General features: G+C 41.5%; 1 protein-coding gene across 2 annotated transcripts in view; it reads right to left on the bottom strand.

Moving 5' to 3' along the window:
- The window catches only part of TSHZ2 (teashirt zinc finger homeobox 2), a 380154-nt gene that overhangs the window by 113965 nt on the left and 247372 nt on the right, over window positions 1–18817 (bottom strand). The window lies entirely within an intron of this gene.

The raw sequence follows: 18817 nt of genomic DNA, 5'->3' as shown, positions 1-18817 counted from the left end.
TCTAAGTTCGTTTTCTGGCCATACATACTCACACATTTCTAGGGTGGAGCAATTCTATTTTTCCATATTAAGTGGTTGACATCAGCTCACTGGGGGATTAAGACTGTGAGGCCCCCGTGGGACAACCTGATCACCTTGTAACCTCCCCAGCGCTTAGAACAGTGCTTTGCAAATAGTAAGCGCCTAATAAATGCCATCATTATTATTATTATTACAATATGAGTCAGCGGTGTCAGGTGTGCACAACATCAGGTGAACTCTGTGAAAGGAGAAGACCAGGGGAACCCATCACTGAGGTCAACGGGGAAAATGTAGCCAACCAGAGTGACGTGGCCAATTTCAAACCCTTTCCCTACTCTACCACAGAATACCATTTGAGAGTTCCAAGGGGAAAAGGTACCAGACCAAAATCTCTAGTGCATTTCTGATTCTAGACATCAGTCATTTGGCATGCGCTTTAATTAGACTGGGAAAGATAAGGGACGCAGCCTTAAGCACCTGAATTGTAAACATTCTCACTTGTCACTTGTGAAGGCGTATCTCTGAGCTTGTTTAAAACCTCTGCCATGCTGACAGCGAATTCCCCTTCTGACAAATAAAGATTATGAGAAGGAAATTCAAATGTAGAGTCACGTTGAAGAAATAATAAAAACTTCTTGACTGCTTGCTTTTCATGTTAGCTCATGATAGTTTTAATTTCTGCTCTTGAAGTACCACTTTCATTTACCCTTTTGACCAGGTGGAATCTTGATTCGCTCACTGATACCAGTTACCAGCTGGACTGAGTATGGCTGGTGCCTCTTATCACAGCATCAGTGCCTCTGAAATTCTAGGTCTGCCATGAACTTTCCATTTGAAAAAATCACCCTTTTTCCTTCCCTAATCTAGCACTCACCCATCTTTGTGCTATAGAGACACTACTTCCATAGGCCACGAAGGGAAGGGGAGGGAAGGGAAGGGAACGGAAGAACTACTCTCATGGCTCAGTGGAAAGAGCATGGGCTTTGGAATCAGGTCATGAGTTCAAATCCCACTTAGCTGTGTGACTTTGGGCAAGTCAGTTGGCTTCTCTGGGCCTCAGTTGCCTCATCTGTAAAATGGGGATGAAGACTGTGAGCCCCCCATGGGACAACCTGATCACCTTGTAACCTCCTCAGTGCTTAGAACAGTGCTTTGCACATAGTAAGCACTTAATAAATGCCATTATTATTACTACTACCTGCTGTGTGACTTTGGGCAAGTCACTTAGCTTCTCTGGGCCTCAGTTGCCTCATCTGTAAAATGGGGATGAAGACTGTGAGCCCCCCATGGGACAACTTGATCACCTCGTAACCTCCCCAGTGCTTAGAACAGTGCTTTGCACATAGTAAGCGCTTAATAAATGCCATTATTATTATTATTACTACTACCTGCTATGTGACTTTGGGCAAGTCAGTTCACTTCCCCGGGCCTCAGTTACTGCATCTGTAGAATAGGGATTAAGACTGTGAGCCCCCCCGGGGGACAACCTGATCACCTTGTAACCTCTCCAGCGCTTACTATGTGCAAAGCACTGTTCTAAGCACTTATCAAATGCCATTATTATTATTATTATCTTTGAATGCTTAAGGACAACCAGGTTGAGATAGCTGTGCAGGATGTTAAAAAAACCCAAAAAACAAACCCAACAGTTATCTCTTCAAGTTCTGTCTTTAAATATTAAGAAGAATATGAAGTGTTCCAGACTCTTTTGCCTTATTTTGTACACTGTTAAGAATTGCCAGGAAACGACCTAGTGGGACAGATCGATTGGCCCATCTAGCCCAATAATAATAATAATAATAATGATGGCATTTATTAAGCACTTACTATGTGCAAAGCACTGTTCTAAGTGCTGGGGAGGTTACAAGGTGATCAGGTTGTCCCTCAGGGGGCTCACAGTCTTAATCCCCATTTTACAGATGAGGTAACTGAGGAACAGAGAAGTTAAGTGACTTGTCCAAAGTCACACAGCTGACATTTGGTGGGGCCGGGATTTGAACCCATGACCTCTGACTCCACTGCCCGGGCTCTTTCCACTGAGCCACGCTGCTTCCCAGTGTTCTGTCTCTGATAGCAACAGTAGAAAGTTTGGATGAATGTGATGGCCGCCCTCTTTAATTCTTTAGGGTTGATAGCTACTCCAAATTTTCTACATTCCCATCTCCAAAGAATGCAATTTGTGGCTTTTGTCTCTGCAGCTAGGATGGAAGATGGGGAAAAAAAAATCCAGATCCAACAGAGTTCTCCTTAATAATTCATTCATTCACTCAATCGTATTTATTGAGCGCTTACTGTGTGTAGAGCACTGTACTAAGCGCTTAATCATAATAAGCCCTGGGGTATACATAAGATGATCAGGTTGGACACAGTCCCTGTTCAACATGGGGCTCAAAATCTATACAGAAGAGGGAACAGGTAATTTATTCCCGTATTACAAATGAGATAACTGAGGATCAGAGAGTGAAGTGACCTGTCCAAGGTCACACAGCAAGCAAGTGGCAGAGCTGGGTTTAGAATACAGGTCCTCTTACTCCCTTACCCGGGCTCTTTCCACAAGGTCACCGTGCTTCCCTGACTCATACATTTCCCAACAATAACAAATCATCAATCAATCAATGATATTTACTAAGCACTTAAGGTCTGCAGAGCACTGTACTAAGTGCTTGGAAAATACAATACCACCGAGTTGGTTGATGCAATCCCTGCCCACAAAGACTTTACAATCTACAGGGGGAGACCGATATTAGAATAAACCAATGGGCATAATCATTCTATCTGTGCAGCTGTTGTGCTCTAAGTAGGTGCACCCATGAAGTAGAGCACAGTACAACACAATTTCAATTTCTCAAATAATGGATTTGTGAGAAAACATACGAGTGCGTGTACTCAAACCAGATCGCTAGTTGTAATCTGATAATATGCAAACCAAACAGAAAAATAATTTCATTGGGTGTAAAAAAACACCACCACAAAACCTGATACTTGGCTGGACTGCTTGACCCATAGAAAACACTTTTTTTTTCCCAAATAATTGTGCTTTTGTGAATATGAGAAAAGGTGGTTTGCTTCACTCAGGGTTTAGGGATTTGAGCAATCAAGGTTGAGGTGAAATAGTGGAGAATTTGATTACATTCCTCCCTGTGTCCCCAGGATCGGATGCATTTATTCATCCTTCTCTCTGAACAAAAAGATGATTCACATCTAAGAATGAAAAATGCCAAATATAGCATCTTAAGCCCTGGTTTTTGAATAGGCAAGCCTCACTCTAGCTTTGTTCTAATAGAAATAGATCTGAGGGCAAAAGATGCTGAAGAATGTCCCACCGGTTGTCAAAAGACGATGTCTGTTTGAATCAGAGAAGCAGCATGTTGTAGTGGATAAAGCACGAGCCTAGTCCCCGCTCGGCCACTTGCCTGCTGTGTGACTTTGGGCAATTAACTTTACTTCTCTGGTCCTCAGTTCCCTCATCTGTAAAATGGGGATTAACACTGTGAGCCCCACGTAGGACAGGGACTGTCCAACCTGATTTGCTTGTATCCACCCCAACGTATAGTACAGTGCCTGGCACATAGTAAATGCTTAACAAACAGCACAATTATTATTATGCTATTATTACTGCTTAAGCCTAACCAGGAGGGTGGCAAATAGGTCACATTGGTGAGACAATCCAAAAAAGATCAAATAAGCACAGTTGGGCACGCCCCCAAATTGCACAAAAGATCATAACAATTAAAATTCCAGTAAAATATGTTTGAAATTTTTTATATTCCACTGATACATATTAAACTGAGAAAGAAAATCCATTTTACTCATAATTAAAAGGATTTTTTAAAATGTTTGTCTAACTGAAAAACTCTCTAATTGAGCAATTAAGCCTCAACAAGGTAGACATGATCATTGCTTAAAGGTCAATTAAAATGAGACAAGGATGCAAAGCATGGTTGGCGAGATATATACAGTTTTCTTTTCCTGAGAATTATACCTACTGCTGAGTTCATCTGAACTGAGTTGAAAGAAAAGTCTTAAATTTGGACTATTGTCTGGTCTTGTAGCCAACTGGACTGTCATATCACCACACATTTTATATTTTAGCAGTGGACATTATTATTTAATAAGGTACATTTAATTTTAAAGGAGCAGAGGCTTGAGCAGACGGGCTTGAATACTTCTAAATAGGCCTATGATGTGATAATTAATGTCCACTGAGGGACTTGGTAGAAATGCATTAAGGTGACTTATCCCTTTATTTTAAATCATTCTGACAGCGATGGGTGTATTTCTTTGAGGACACAATTTGTATTTTGGAAAATGAGAAAGGATCTTCACAGTAGGAGGTAGATTTAACTGTTTACTTAAACATTAAGGAAGTTTCGTGTGTTAGTTTAGAGCAACTCGGCTCTCATTTAGAAACCTCTGGCTTCTTATCCAGTTACTTGCAGGTGCAGAACGGAACCTGCCTTTGAGGTACTAATCTCCCTAATCCTTTATAGAGAATATGAAATTGATTCAGTTTAATTGTCATGAATGCAATTTTAACAATCCCAGTCGGGCAGATATCTTATTATTTCCAGTGAATATCAGCCCTTAGCAACCCACCCTGCCACCAGATATTTGGTTGGCAACTCAAAATTACTAATTACCAGAAGAGACAACAAGGAAGTCATATTTTAAGTGATAGGGTATGTCATAATGTTAAGGAAATGAGAAAATGGGTATAGTCTATCATCTTTCACACTTATAAAAGATAATTGTAGTAAGGGTTTAGCTGTAACGACTTAAAATGAAACTGAACTCACTGCAGGTTTTAAGTTTCTGTTAATAAAAAAACAATTTTTCTACGACTTTGCTAGAGACCAGTAAAGCCAACTGCTTTGATTCCTCCATGAGTCATTTTATGTACCCCTGCCCCTTGTTAATGTTTACAAATTGAGGAAATGGCTGAAATCTGGCACAGTCATTACTTATTCATGTCACATGAAGTGACAGGTAAATAGGAAAATCTGTGCTGGCACAAAGATTGATCCAGCATATATAAATTGCAAATTTTTTTTTCTTTAAAAAGAACAGAGACGAATCTACCACAGATCATTACTTGCCAGCACTAATCTCTATGGTAACTGAACACCCTGTGGCTTTCCTGGTTTTCAATAAGTGGATTTTTTTTCTTTTTTCTTTTCAAGAAAGTTCTCAAAACTGATTTAAATATTATGATATTCTCAACTCCAGGTGCTAAATGGAAGATACATTCATGATAGCTGGGGTGCCTTTTAAAACACTATATACTTTGCTCCTCAAATGGCATTATCACAAAGGTGAATTTTCTTCTGAAAGAAGGTACCATTTAAAACTTGAAATTTGATGGTTTGGAAGTCAGCTCCATGCTCTTTGCAATGTCTGGGTTAAAAATGGCCAAGCAATTAAGTAAAAGGGGGAAAAAGAACACCATTAAACCAGAACTCTGTCATATAGTACTTTCCTGAACACTTTGTACAGTGCTTTACACACAATAAGGGCTCAATGAATACCATAGATTGAACACTACATTTTATATATACATGGTCTTTTCTTTCATTCCCTCTAAACTGTGAGATCCTTGTGGATATGGAGAGGGTTTACTAACTTTATTGTACTCTCCCAAGCACTTAAACACAGTGCTCTGCATAGAGTAAATGTTCAAAAAATACCATTGGTTGATTGTCTACAAGCTGCTACACTTGTACTGTGTCAGAGTTTTGTTCACGCAACACTTGCTAGCATCTCCAGCCATCCCTCATCTTCATTCCTTTACAACTTCTCCTTCACCTGGGTTATTAAAGACAGAAAGGGCATCGTCTTCCCCCAAAGAAAATGAGAAAGCAAATCTTCCTTGCTTCTCACTCAAAATAAGTTGAGCTGCACTGCCACAATAAAGAAGTGCAAGAATTTAAGAAATGTCCATCAAGATTGAAAGTGACATTTACCCAAGCCATGCATGACTTCTATTATTTGTATGGCAATTTGGCAATTTCAGGACATTTACAACACTCAGTCACTCACCCAGGGCATGCCTACAAGTTTAGTCACCCATCATCGCCTTTAAAAAAACAACAACCAAAAAACCCCCTTGACCTGTTCTGTTCTGGGGATACAGAATGTTATGTTACAGATCAAAAATCTTGACCGGTTCTTCGAGGAAACCGTTAGAGCCTGCCTTCATCATGGAGTTTGTGTAACTGACAACGACATCTGAAAGCATAAACTTGCAACAAATAAAACTTCTTGAGTGATTTTCAATCCTCCTGACTTTCAGCCATTATGCACAATGACGTAAAAGCTTTGGGCATATTCGTTTTCAATTCATTTTTGGCCCCCCAAATCAAGTTTGTAAACAATTAATGATATTGTACAAAAGCTGAAGTCTAGCTAAATTACTCTAAGAGGGTAGAAATGATAATATAGTTACTCCAGGTCTCACTAAATCAATGTAATGAACAATCTTAGGATTTTCTTTAAAGGAATTAACATTGTTTTTGGAAAGCTATTTGGTGAGGTTCTGGCGGTAACGGTTTGGTTACAACAAGGCTCCATCAGCAAGGAATTAGCTTAACAGCATGGGGGGAAGTGGAGAGTGATGCAGGCTGGAGAAGAAAAAGAGGGTTTTGTTCCCACAAGCTTTTAAGTATAAAAGTCTGAACCAACATGGGAGATCTGCAATAAATAGTATGGATTTTGGATTGTGTTTAAAAAGAAGGGCTCACTTGGAATCTGGTAATGGCAGGGAACTGTGAATTACTGTATTATGAAATGCTAAACTGTAAATGCCTACTTAAACTTTTTGATGTTTACTAGTAAATAAGCCCACCCAGCTGAACTTCAAATGTTAAGAGAGCACTTACTATACAGTGTTAAAGGCCAATGACTGCCTCTTTGCTGATCTTGATACATATGGTGAAACCATATTGACTAATTACTTGGCATTTTGGAAAACTGAAAAAGCAAAAATGATTTTAAAATGCTGAAAACTAGGGTTAGGATAGCAAATAGGAATACTTGGAAATACTCGTCTACCCTACGTCAATTGTCAGCCTTTAGCAAAGAGAATGACATTGCCAACATCTGGCAAATGCCCCTGGGTTTGGAATGGGGAAGATTGTTTTGATTTTGCCCAATACCCTTAAGATGCTGTCCCTTGGGGGACTGCAAAGTCCTGTATTTTTCTCCCTCCCTTCAGAAAGACTGTTCAGTCCCCTGGAAAATCCTGGGCATTTGGCTTAATGGAAAGAGCACTGGCTTGGGAGTCAGAGGTCATGGGTTCTAATCCCTGCACCGCCACTTGTTGTTGTGTGACTTTGGGCAAGTCACTTCACTTCTCTGGGCCTGTTACCTCATCTGTAGAATGCGGATTAAAACTGTAAACCCTGTGTTGAACAACCTGATTACTCCGTATCTACCCCAGCATCTAGAACAGTGCTTGGCACATAGTAAGCGCTTAATAAATACCATCATTATTATTATTATCCTCTTCCGACTGCTTACTGTGTAAGCGAAATTGAACTGGTTTCAACAGTTCTCCAAGCTCGGTGCGGGTAGTGAAATTTATCTTCTTTCCGCAGTTAAGGAAGCAGAGCACAGAGAAAAATGAAATGATTTGCCTAAAGTTATACTGCAAGTCACTGAGATCATGTGGACCCTGCTGAAGTTTGTCTCCTTTTTCTTCACAACCTGTTCCGTCAAATCTTCCGGTCATTTGGTACCCCCCCCCCCCCCCCCCCCCCCCCGCAACCTTTGCTTAGTTTAGGGTGAACTCTTCATCCATAACCAATTCTAAAGTTTAAGCTTGCTGCCTAGGCCTCCTTGAATGCTTCTATCTAGTGGACTGTTTGTGGGAAGTTGAGAACAAAGACCACCTGAGAATATAAGGTAGAATATAGAATATAGAAATACTTGGAAATACTTGTCTACCCTACGTCACTTGTCAGGCTGTCCATCACCTCGCCCCCTCCTACCTCACCTCCCTTCTTTCCTTCTCCAGCCCAGCCCGCACCCTCCACTCCTCTGCCGCTAACCTCCTCACTGGGCCTCGTTCTCACCTGTCCCACCGTCAACCCCCAGCCCAGGTCCTTCCCCGGCATGAAATGCCCTCCCTCTGCACATCCGCCAAGCTAGCTCTCTTCCTCCCTTCAAATCCCTACTGAGAGCTCACCTCCTCCAGAAGGTCTTCCCAGACTGAGCCCCCTCCTTCCTCTCCCTCTCCGCATCCCCCAGCCCTACCTCCTTCCCCTCCCCACAGCACCTGTATATATTCTTGTACAGATTTATTACTCTATTTTACTGGTACATATTTACTATTCTATTTATTTTATTTTGTTAATATGTTTTGTTTTGTTGTCTGTCTCCCCCTTCTAGACTGGGAGCCTGTTGTTGGGTAGGGACTGTCTCTATATGTTGCCAACTTGTACTTCAAGTGCTTAGTTCAGTGCTCTGCACACAGTAAGCGCTCAATAAATACTATGGAATGGATGAATGAATGAATAAGGATTCATTCAACAAGTGATCACCTGGGGAAACTCTAGACTGTAATCTCTCTTTGGGTTGTGTGTGTGCTGGCAGCAGTGAGGTCTAGTGGACAGAGCATGGGCCCAGGAGTCAGAAGGATCTGGGTTCTGATCCATAATCCCAGTCTAATCCTTGGTTCTGCCACTTGTCTGCTGGGTGACCTTGAGCAAGTCATTCACTTCTCTGTGCCTCAATTCCCTCTGTAAAATGGGAATTAAGACTGAGAGCCTCACGTTGGGCATGGACTATGACGAACCTAATTAGCTTGTATCTACCCAAGAACTTTGTATAGTGCCTGGCACATAGTAAGGGCTTAATAAATACCATTAAAAAAAGTGGCGGAGCCAGAATTAGAACCCAGATCCTTCTGACTCCCAAGTCTGTGCTCTATCCACTAGACCACATTACTTCTCTCTGGACTGTAAGCCTCTCGTGGGCAAGTAATTTATCTACTAAGTTATACTGTACTCTCCCAAGCTCTTAGTACAGCGGTCTGCATACACAGGAAGTTCTCAATAAATATGATTATCTCCCTAATTAATGTTGATGTTGGAGTGTTCCTCTGGCTTGTGAGGTAAAGAGGCTTATCTTTTCAGGCTAAAACAAATCTCCAATCCCACCTAGAGTAATGATGCTTCTAAATGGTTAAATCTCTTTAAGAGGAGATGTGAACTCGGACCTGGAGCTGAAGAATTCACAGAGAGAGTATCATTTAAATACAGACATAGAGGAGAGAGCTAAATAACGAGAACTAAATAAGTCGAAAAGGTTGAGAGGAGAAACAGCTCTCAAGATTAATACTCATCAACCTGCTTTGATAATGATTTCCCTACATACTAAACCACAGAGATTTTCCGAGTTAGCAACAGCAGTGGGTCATAATGAATTCTTTACTCTACTCCATGTATATCAGCTAATGCCGTGACCAGTTAGTAACCCTTAAGGCATTTTTAGAAACCCAAGAAGATAGGCTTCACTTGACAAAGTACTTATTAAACTGTTGCCATCTAAAATTAGATTAACCTTTCCAAAGCAGTTTGGGGACAAAAACAAGGCCACAATACTTATGCAGATAATAAGACATCGACATACTAAATGGAGGGAACTGGAATCCGGTCTTCTTAAATGTCTGATTCTGTAAGAATGTGGGCGTGCTCTGGAAATTTGTTTTAAGGATCAAAACAAAAATCTCCTGAATGGAATATCCCAGAGTTCCTATAAAATCAAGTGGCATTGCTGAAGTGAGATTTTCCATTCCCCATCCTTAGTGGATAAAAAATCCTACTATCAAAAGAACTTCAGAAATAAGAACTGAACACATGGATTATGGAAGGTTCCTCACAAAAAGGATTAGCGGATTGAAGACAACAAGATCAAAAACGACTTGCACTGAAAGGACTCTCAGAGGCTCTTGGGAGGATGAACTTTAGTGGAGTTGTATTTTGGTCTATGGGATTTTCAGGATCCTTTCTCAAATAAACACATTCTAAGTGGATTTTTTTTTCTGGAACTCAGAAGTGCTTTGCCTCCATATCAGTTGATAGCACACTGAAGATGGTGCATGTAAACTCAGCCTTAGGATCTATTTGTAAACTGTTTACCCAGTTAAAAGATTTAGTGATCTCTCTTTGAGCTATGACTTGCTTTTTATCTAAACAAGAGGAAAAAGAAACAACCAAAGTTAGCCCGGTCAGATAACAGTATCAGTACAGCAGGAACAGAAAGTTAGATAAATAAAAAGTCCTAGTCATGTTGAATGTGGTGAAGATCTCACTGGTTGTCCAAAATCCTTGTACGTTCTCCAGGAATTTCCAACCATTCATTCATTCATTCAATCGTATTTATTGAGCGCTTACTGTGTGCAGAGCACTGGACTAAGTGCTTGGGAAGTACAAGTTGGCAACATATAGAGACGGTCCCTACCCAACAACGGGCTCACAGTCTAGAAGGGGGAGACAGACAACAAAACAAAACATGAGAACAGGTGTCAAGTCATCAGAATAAATAGAAGTAAAGCTAGATGTGCATCATTAACAAAATAAAATAAATAGAATAGTAAATATGTACAAGTAAAATAAATAAATCTGTAATAAATCCGGATGAACATATATACAGGTGCTGTGGGGAGGGGAAGGAGATAGGGTGGGGGGGTGGGGAGGGGGAGAAGAAGGAGGGGGCTCAGTCTGTCAATATCTTGGGTAGAGCACAGGCTTGGGAATCAGAAGGACTTAGGTTCTAATCCCGGTTCTGCCACTTGTCTGCTGTGTGACCATGGAGAAGGTCACTTCACTTCTTTGTGCCTCAGTTACCTCATCTGTAAAATGGGGATTATTATTCTTAACAATAATAATAATTATTATTATTATGGTACTTGTTAAGCACTTACTATGTGCCAAGCACTGTTCTAAGCATTGGGGTAGATACAAATTAAACAGGTTGGACACAGTCTCTGTGCCACACTGGGCTCACACTCTAAATCCCCACTTTTTACAGATGAGGTAACTGAAGCACAAGGAAGTTAAGTGACTTGCCCAAGGTCACACAGCAGACAAGTGCGGAGCCAGGATTAGGACCCATGACCTTCTGACACCCACCCAGGCCCATGTTCCATCTACTATGCTATGAGCCCCATATAGGACAGGGACTGTGTCCAATCTAACTTTTATCTACCCCAGCACTCAGAACAGTGCCTGACACATGGTAAGTGCTTAACAAACACCATTGGAAAAAATAAATAAATAAAAGAGAGCCAACCCCGGGAGCATTTTGAGGAGCCATGAATGAGGTAGTGGAGAGATCAGCTAAGAAAATCAATCAATAGAAATACATTGATTATAACCAGATTATGTTGAGCTCCTGCCACGCGCAGAACACTTTACAATAATAATAATAATAATAATAATAATAATAATGGCATTTGTTAAGCGCTTACAATGTGCGAAGCACTGTTCTAAGCGCTGTGGGGGGAGACAAGGTGATCAGGTTGTCCCATGTGGGGCTCACAGTCTTAATCCCCATTTTACAGATGAGGGAACTGAGGCTCAGAGAAGTTAAGTGACTTACCCAAGGTCACACAGCTGACAAGTGGTGGGGCCAGGATTCGAACCCATGACCTCTGTCTCCCAAGCCCGAGCTCTTTCCACTGAGCCACGCTGCTTCTCTACAATGCATTGGATTACAATAGGATTACTAGATATGATACCTGCCCTTGAGGAGTTTACACTCAAGCAGAGGAGACAGGCCCTAAAATAAATTAGAAATAGAACAAAGAAGGATTAGGGTTATATGTGCATAGATTAATACTTCAGTAAGGTGTGTACATAAATGATCTGTGATGTTGAGAACATTTAAATTATTAGGTGTCATGGAAGTAATGAAGACAGAGTGGCATCTAGGAAGACATATGGTAGGAGTCTAGCGGAAGGTGGGGCAGAGGCGCTAGGAGAATGCTAGGGAGAGGCTACTCAGTTTCCCCTGGGCTGGTTCTCTCCATACAACTCTTCACTGCTTCCACTGCAGCTCTCCCATTACTCCCACAGCTCCCTGCTCATTCTCATCATTTTTTAAAAATAATATTTGTTAAGCACTTACTTTGTGCCAGGCACAGTACTAAGCACTGGGGTAGTTACAAGCTAATCAGGTTGGACACAGCCCCTGGCCCACATAAGGCTCACTGCTTTAATCCCACTTTAAAGATACCGGAACCAAGGCACAGAGAAGTGAAGTGATTTGCCCAAGGTCACAGAGCAGACAAGTGGTAGTGCTGGGATAATAATAATAATAATAATCATGGCATTTATTAAGTGCTTACTATGTGCAAAGCACTGTTCTAAGCGCTGGGGAGGTTACAAGGTGATCAGGTTGTCCCACGGGGGACTCACAGTTTTCATCCCCATTTTTACAGATGAGGGAACTGAGGCCCAGAGAAATGAAGTGACTTGCTCAAAGTCACACAGCTGGCAAGTGGCGGAGCGGGGATTTGAACCCATGACCTCTGACTCCAAAGCCCGGGCTCTTTCCACTGAGCCGCACCACCACTCCAGGTCCTCTAACTCCCAGGCCTGTTCTCTTTCCACTAGGCAACGCTGCTTCTTTCAGATGGGTTTAAGTCCTGAGACTTTAGGACCGAGAATTTGCCCAAAGGGATTGATTATTGTTCCAGCGATTTGCACATCACCACTCACTCTCTTGTTCCAGTCATTCACATTCCTGGTGGAGCACTGACAGCAATGGTTGAGTTGGTAGACAGAGATTCAGCATATTGTGAAATGTGTGTATAGCAGTCTCCCACGTTAGTTGTGGGCAGGGACTGTGACTGCTTATTGTTGTATTTTCTCAAGCATTGTGCTGATGAAACAATTGCCACAAAAATACAAATTCTCAATTCTATGGTGGTTCCTGTGACAATGCATGGATCAGAAAGCTGGACAGTGGAAAAACAGGATAGAAAGGACATTGATTCTTTTGAAATGTGGTGTTGGAGAAGGCTTTTGCGAATACCACGGACTGCCCCAAAAACAAACAAATGGATTTTAGAGCAAATTAAGCCAAAGTGGTCTTTGGAAGGCCGAATAACTTGACTTGGATTAGAATATTCTGGACACATAATCAGGAGGACTAATTCTCTAGAGAAGACTAGGAAAAGTCCAGGGAAAACAAGGAAGAGGCAGACCAGCAACTAGATGGATAGAGACCATAACGATAACGGAAAAACCGTTAGGTTGAGGGTTATGGCAGAGGACAGGATGTTCTGGAGAAAGTATTCATTCATTCATTCAATTGTATTTATTGAGCGCTTACTGTGCGCAGAACACTGTACTAAGCACTTGGGAAGTACAAGTTTGCAACATATACAGACGGTCCCTACCCCACAGCGGGCTCACAGTCTAGAAGACTAGGTGGACTAGACTAGATGGAGTATATTCATGGAGTCGCTACGAATCAGAAACAACTCGACGGCCCTTGATAATAACTCTCCCAAGTGCTTAGTATGGTGTTATGCACACAGTAAGCACTCAATAAATACGATTGAAAGAATGAGCTCCAGGCAGACTAATGCTAGAACCCAACTCTCCTGATTCCCAAAGCGTGCTCTTTGAACCAGTTCAACATCAGAATTGTTTCCCCTCATGATAATTTTCAGAGCACTGTAGCTACCCACAGGGAAGGATTATAGAACTAAGAAAACCATATTTTTCAGAGATCTAAGTGAGGTGGGACTTTGGGGAGGCGCCTTTGGAGACAGAAACACAGAGAGTCAGAGAAAGAGGCAGAATCAAAGACAAACCCAGAGGGAGAGATGTACAGCAAGGGCCCAGAAATATACAGACAAAAATATACACCCAGAAAGACACAAATCAGAAGAGAAAAAAAAAAAGATGGAAAAAGAGAGGGAGACAGACAGGGTTGGCTAAACAAATGCACACATACACACACATGCACACAAAAACTCACACTCACCTCATCACCATTCACAAAAAGAAACACAGAATCACTATTTACCTACTCACCATCCAGCATCCCGACCAGAGCAGCCACGAAAACAGCAGCCAACAATCAATCAATAGTGTTTATTCATTCATTCATTAATCGTATTTATTGAGCACTTACTGTGTGCAGAGCACTGTACTAAGAGCTTGAGAAGTACAAGTTGGCAACATATAGATATGGTACCTACCCAACAACAGGCTCATAGTCTAGAAGGGACTAGTTTATTGAGTTTATTTGTTTATTTACTAGTTTATCGAGTGCTTAGTGAATTTAGAGCACTGTACTAAGCACTTGGGAGAGTATAATGCAATAGAGTTGGTAGACACATTCCCTGCTCCCAAGGAGCCCAGAGAAACATTAAAATGAACTACAAATTGGGGAAATGGGAGAATAAAGGTTATATCTGTAAGTGCTGAGGGGACTCTTTACCATTGTCTTTAAAGCATTCAATCTTCTCACCTCCCACCATCCCAACCTTATCTCATTGATTTCCTACTATAACTCAGCCCACAAACTTCAAACTTCACTCCTCTAATGCCAAACTACTCACTGTACCTTGATCTTGTCTGTCACTGCTTAGCCCAAGTCCTTCTTCTGGATTGGAAGTCCCTCCCCCTTCAGATACTATATATCACCACTCTCCCCACCTTCAAAACCTTATGAAAAATCACATCTCCTTCAAGAGGCCTTCCCCAACTATACTCTCATCTCTCCTACTTCCTCTCTCTTCCGTGTCGCCTATGCACTTAGATCTGTACCCTTTAATCACTTGCTATTCACCCCACCCTCTCCTCCACAGCAATTATTTACAAATCCATAATTAATTTTAATGCCCGTCTCCCCCTCTATACTATAAGCTCCTTCTGATCAGGAAACATGTCTAACCAACTCTGTTGACTGCGCTCTTTCAAGTGCTTCGTACAGTGTTCTGCACACAGCAAGTGCTCAGTAAATACCATCGATTAGGGGTGGGGGTGAATGTTAAGTGATTAGTGGGTACAGATCCAAGTATACAGTGCTTGGCACATTGTAAGCATTTAAAAATACTACTATTATTATTATTACAGGCCCCTCCCACCACTACTGCCACCATACGACAGCCGGGATCCAAGGTGAGATCGGGGAGCAAAGCTAGTGCTGTTGCTGCTGCCACTATCCTCAGTCCAGAGCAGCTGTGTCCTCTGTGCCCTTTGCAGCTAGCATTGCCATCCTGCAGCTAGGAAACAGCCTAGCTGAGTGCCAAGGGCATGAGTTCTAATCCTGCCTCTGCTGTGTCCCAGCTCCGCCACTTGTCAGCTGTGTGACTTTGGGCAAGTCACTTAACTTCTCTGTGCCTCAGTTACCTCATCTGTAAAATGGGGATTAAGACTGTGAGCCCCCCGTGGGATAACCTGATCACCTTGTAATCTCCCCAGCGCTTAGACCAGTGCTTTGCACATCGTAAGCGCTTAATAAATGCTATTATTATTATTATTCTGTATGACCTTAGGCAAGTCACAACTTCTTTGGGCCTCAGTATCTTCATGTAAAACGGGGAGCAAACCCCTGTTCTCCCTCCTACTTAGACTGTGAGCTCCATGTGGGACAGGGTCTGTGCCTGACCTCATTCATTTGTATCTACCCTAAGTACTCAGAACAGTGGCCGACACATAGTAAGTCTTTAAAAAATACCACAGTTATGATTATTATCCTGTCCTGAAACCTCTGCAGAGCAGATCGCAGAAGGAGCAATGTTGTTGCGGCGGCCAGGGCAGCCATGCGGTTGGTGAGGTGGTCTCAGCAGGGCAAGTCCAGCTCGGGCTTGGCTGTCTTTCCCCCCCACTTCTCTGGTCATCAATAAGCAATACCCCATGTTCCTGCCGCAGCCACCCCTGCCAGACTTTCGCTGAAGGAGCGGCTTTCTAGGGTCTTGCTAGAACTAGGCCTTTGATGACTTTTGCAAAAAAGCAGACTATCTGGACATACCACCTCTAACTCCAACACCAAATCAGAATGATTTCAAGTCAAGCTCACTGACTCTCCAAAAAAATAAAAATTCTGCCTGCCTCTGTTCAGTTGGTTAAACAGTGACCGTGTCTGCCAACTTTGTTGCATTCATTCATTCAATCATAGTTATTGAGCCCTTACTGCGTGCAAAGCACTGTACTAAGCACTTGGGAGAGTACAATATAACAACAGACACATTCCCTGCCCACAGAGAGCTTACAGTCTAGAGGTGGAGATGGACATTAATATAAATAAATATATTACAGAGACTGTGAGCCCACTGTTGGGTAGGGACTGTCTCTATGTGTTACCAATTTGTACTTCCCAAGCGCTTAGTACAGTGCTCTGCACATAGTAAGCACTCAATAAATACGATTGATGATGATGATATGTACATAAATGCTGTATTCTCCAAGCACTTAGTTCGGTGCTCACAGTAAGTGCTTGAAAAATACCATTGATTGATTAAATGCAGCCAGAGGTCATGGGTTCAAATCCCGACTCTGCCGCTTGTCAGCTGTGTGACTTTGGGCAAGTCACAACTTCTCTGTGCCTCAGTTCCTCATCTGTAAAACAGGGATTAAAACTTTAAGCCCCCCGTGGGACAACCGGATCACCTTGTAACCTCTCCAGCACTTAGAACAGTGCTTTGCACATAGTAAGCACTTAACAAATACCATCATCATTATTATTATTATTATTATTATTAAATGAAAGAATTTAAGGTTGCTACCACATTATTTGAGTACACTGCCTGTCACTGCTTAAGAAATGCATTATTATTATTATTATTATTATTATAAATAGTAGTAGTAAAAGCAAAAGATGTACTTGCTAATAATAAAATGATCAGCCTTTACCCTGTGGCCCTCTGTTAAAGAATAACAGCACCATGCGAAAAGAATGGATTTCTCATCCGCAAACTCTGCCAACCAATTTCATCCCAACCGTTTTTGGGTATGGAGACCCTGACTCCACCCAAACTTCCCTAAACTTCCCTAAAAATGAAGCCTGAATACAAAGCTGCAAGAGTCCAGCAGAGACTGGAGCTGATTGCTATTTACGAGGTTATTACAACAGCCCCACCAGACACCCTCCTGGAAGGCGCAGCGGTGGGCTTTTAGAATATAAAATGAAATGGGTTTGACATCTAAACACCAAAAACTGCTAGGTTAAGATAAAGATAAGTGGGGAGACATTTTAAAAACCTTTCATTATGTTTATAAAAGTTCTCCCTTTTGTAGAGCACTTAAAAAAGAGGAGCATATCACCTAAAAGAAGAAGTTCAATTTTTTTTAACCTATAGCTTTAAACCATAAAACCTCCTACTGAGGCGGAGGGTGGGGGGAGAGGGATAGGGCTGATTTTTTTTTAAAGTAGCCTTCACTTTTAGTCTGTAGAATTCTGCACCCATTATAATTTACAACCATAAATGGTAGAAGAGATTTTCCCCTCTTCTGTCCAGAACATCTATAGCATTATCTAAGGATAACTTGAAAACAGTGTTCCCTCTCTCATAGCCTACTTACATTTCATTATTTACTTTTTTCTCTGCACATTTCCATCCTTATTATTCTGACATTAAAATTCAATACCACTTGCCTTTTTGGTAGAAGGTTTAGACACTAAAGAGGGGATTTTTAAAAATTGGCACGGAAAATAATACCAATGATACTAATCTCTTACAAAGCAAGTCACACTGCTTAGAAGCAAATACAAATTGACAATGAAGATTCCACTTTGGAAAAACTGCTACATTCCTGTTTCTAAATATGCAACTGGAAAGGCCAGCAATAAGGAAGAGATGAAATACTGATAACTCACCCACGGTATTATTGCTATTATTAACAGCAACACTAATGATATTGCTATTGACAGTAGCAAAAAAATAACCTTAAGCCAGTCTCCACAGTGGGCTAAAAAATTACAAGAGAAGTATCAGAAGAAGAAATTTAAAAGGAATAGTGGATAAAGCAGGTCTGGGAATAAGAAAGCCGGATAATCCAACAGGAAGTTTCAGGGTGTCAGTGTTAAGACGCTCACTCCAACCTAATAACTGTGATATTAAGCGCTTAGTACAGTGCTCTGCGCACAGTAAGCGCTCAATAAATGCGATTGATGATGATTGATGATATTTGTTGAGCTCTTTCTGGGTCCTAAGCGCTGGGGTAAATATAATACAATCCGATCAGATACAGTCTCTGTCCCACATGGGGTTCACAGTCTAAGAAGAAGGAGCGTGTACTGTCTTCACTAATTTTCAACGCTAATGGTCCTGTGCTTCTACGCCTTCCTGCCTTAATCTTAAACACGATTCGCAAAGCCAGGCCCAACCATATAAACTGCATTTGAGTGCATCGCCTCACGATGGGCTGGGAATGCCGGAGATCATTTCCTTTCCTGCCTTTCATATCACTGAACTGAAACGATCACTCCTGTCAAAAGCAAGGACTGCAGATGAAAGGCCAGTGCATTAAGACAGCGCATAATTGTCAGCCTCTGAGTTTCTGACATTAATCGTTTTACTTAAAGAAGACAGTGGAGCTCTTCTCTCTTTTTTTTTTTTATTATTGCCAACACACAGAAGATAGGCTGGGAAAAAAAAAAAACAAGGGTTGCTAATTAAAAGTAATGTGTTTTCCCATTTTTTGGCAATTTGATAACACAAAACACTTACTTGGGGGCCACAGGGGAAACAAACTGAGACAGATAAAAAATGTTTTGTGTTCATCGAAGCAAGACTATGTTAATGCGCATTATCCCATTAATGCACATCAACATCGGG

This window comes from Tachyglossus aculeatus, chromosome 8 (genome assembly GCF_015852505.1).
Source record: "Tachyglossus aculeatus isolate mTacAcu1 chromosome 8, mTacAcu1.pri, whole genome shotgun sequence".
NCBI lineage: Eukaryota > Metazoa > Chordata > Mammalia > Monotremata > Tachyglossidae > Tachyglossus > Tachyglossus aculeatus.
This window is presented reverse-complemented; position numbering and strand designations above follow the sequence as displayed.